At 58.2% G+C, this 2,490-nt stretch overlaps 1 long non-coding RNA gene across 1 annotated transcript; it reads right to left on the reverse strand.

Moving 5' to 3' along the window:
* Positions 1-1,566: 1,566 nt before the first annotated feature.
* On the reverse strand, positions 1,567-2,158 carry LOC106819393. Its single transcript, XR_001395416.1, has 2 exons — positions 1,865-2,158; positions 1,567-1,651 (listed from the first exon to the last, which is right to left on the reverse strand). It is a non-coding gene; the product is annotated as an uncharacterized LOC106819393 (long non-coding RNA).
* Between the last annotated feature and the right edge of the window lie 332 nt (positions 2,159-2,490).

The following is a 2,490-nucleotide window of genomic DNA, read 5'->3' on the forward strand; positions in this document are numbered from 1 at the left end:
TAGTTCTCACTGCACTCCCTTACAGCACCTTCACAGTACGTACGAAGGTAGGGAGTGGTGTGAATACAGGCCCTACATGGCTCTGCCCTGTACACACCTAGACGCTACATCAGCCTGTGAGGGGACAAGCTTCGACACATGCGTGCAGCTTTCTAATGACGTCTGTGTTAGTAGAAGACGGCAGGCCATGGTTACGACATCCCAGTCCTCTAGGAATCCACCCCAACAGAAGCAGCACACACAGCCAGCGCCACGCCCGCATGCACCGAGGCGAGGCGCCAGCAGTGACGCTAGCAAGGCATCCAACAGGTGGCGCTGGTGATGACGCTGACTAGCAATGGCAGCCACGACATCAGCACCGCACCCAACAGGGGGCGCTAGCGACCATGCCGGGACGACGGTGCGCAAGGGGTTGACGACGCCAGCAGGGGGCGCCGCTGCATGCTCGCGATCACACGCTACCTTGTACAGCGGTCTCCACGGGTAGAACGACGGGTAGACGGCGGCGGGGCTGTGCGGCACGAGGCTGTACGCAGACGCCGAGCCGTCGTCATGGTAACGACACGTCGAGCATGGCCGCGCGCCGTGCGTCGGGCTCGACGGCGTCGCCGCGTACGCCGGCGCCCCCTCGTAGCGCCGCCGCTGGTACGGGTACGTGCGGTACTCGTCTTCGTCCGCCAGCAGGTCGCGCCGGTAGAGCGGCGGCGCGCGCGCGGCGTGGTCGAACGTAAACCGCCGCGGCTCCCGCGCCGCCGCCGACGCTCCGTACTCCGGCGGCGGCGGCGCGTCGTCGTCCCCTGGCGGCACGTAGTTGCGCGGGAGGCTGCGGTAGGGGCGCCCCCCGGCGGTGGCGGGGGAGCGGAGTTCCGAGGCGGCGTTGAGGCTGTTTAGCTCTCGCTCGAGAGCCGACAGGATCTCATCGCTGTCGTCTCTGTCGTTCGCGGGCGGCGGCGAGTCGCTCATCGCACGCACGCTCTTCTTCCTGCGACGATCTCTCGATCTCCGGTATGCGGGCAGAAATCTACGCGCGCCTCACGCGTGCTGAGCAGGCGACGAAATCTCTCATGTGTCTTTTGCTAATAGTTCACTACGCAGGCCGAAATGTACACGAAAATCCTCGCTATTGCGGTATGCGGTTGCAATCTACGTGTCCGTATAGTAACGCCGAGGCGTCTGACGCGGCGTATTGAAATCTACACGCGCGCGAGCGTACCGACGCGGCCGCGAGTCTGCTGCCGTCACCGTCAGCGTCGCTGTGCCGCCAGTACGTAGCAGACGAGAAGCCAAAACATAGCACGGCAATAAAAATTCACACGCACTAAAAAAAAGCACACACACACACACACAGTAGAACTTCGCGCGCTTTTTTCACGAAGTTGGTTCGCCGTTCCCTCTCTCTTTCACTGCTCAGCGACGAGAGAGAGAGAGTCGCGTTCGGTCGCCGGGTGGGGGCGCACGCGGCGACGCGTCTCTTGTTTTCGTTTCTTTTTCGAAAAGCTATTCTTTTACGACTCCGATTCTTTGATCGGTTTTCCTTCTTTCTTTCTTTCTCTCTTTCTTTCTTTCTTCTTCTTCTTTTTCCTTTTCTTTTATCTTTTTCGTCGTGAATCGCTGGGGAGTCACAAACGCTTTCCCCTGAATGCCAAGAACACTGCGCGACGAATTTCACGCAAGCAGTTACGTCACCACTGGGGTCCGATCGCGAACTCACACGCACGCACACGCACACACACACACACACACACTCGCTCACGCACGCACACTAGACAACGGCGGTCGCCCCCAGTGGTTTATACTCCCGCGGCGAAAGTTTCGAGTGAAAGTATGCGAACGAGTCTTGATATATTGAACGTTATAAACTCACAAACACTCGCCGAGCGCGCTCTCACGCGCTCTCTCTCCCTCCGTAGCACACACACACCGTGATACAGACAGTCCGAACGAATGTAGAGAGACAGAGAGAGGGAGAGGGCGAGGGAGAGAGAGGCACGCCTCGCAGCAGCGGTCTCCCAGCTGTGTATGATCAACACGCTGGTCTTTAATTTCTCCCCTCCTCACGGGGAGAGGGTATAGACGGGCGCTAGCCGCCGCTACTGCTACTGCTACTGCTACTGTTTCTGCTGCTGCTACTGCTGCTGCTGTTGCTACTGTTTCTGCTGCTGCTGCTGCTGCTGTTGCTACTGCTTCTGCTGCTGCTGCTGCTGCTGCTGCTGCTGCTGTTACTGTTACTGTTGCTTCTGCTGCTACTGTTAGTGTTTCTGCTGCTGCTGCTGCTGCTGCTGCTGTTACTGTTACTGTTACTGTTTCTGCTGTTGGGTGTTACTGCTGCTACTGCTGCTGTTGCTACTGTTTCTGCTGTTGCTACTGCTTCTGCTGCTACTGTTACTGTTGCTGTCGGTAGTGGTGTTGCTGCTTCTACTGCTGATATTGGTGGTGATGTTCTTGCTGGTTTGTGTTGCTGCTGCTATTTCTCTACTGTTGATGGTGATG

This window comes from Priapulus caudatus, unplaced genomic scaffold (genome assembly GCF_000485595.1).
Source record: "Priapulus caudatus unplaced genomic scaffold, Priapulus_caudatus-5.0.1 Scaffold3331, whole genome shotgun sequence".
In the NCBI taxonomy this organism is placed as follows: Eukaryota; Metazoa; Priapulida; class Priapulimorpha; order Priapulimorphida; family Priapulidae; genus Priapulus; species Priapulus caudatus.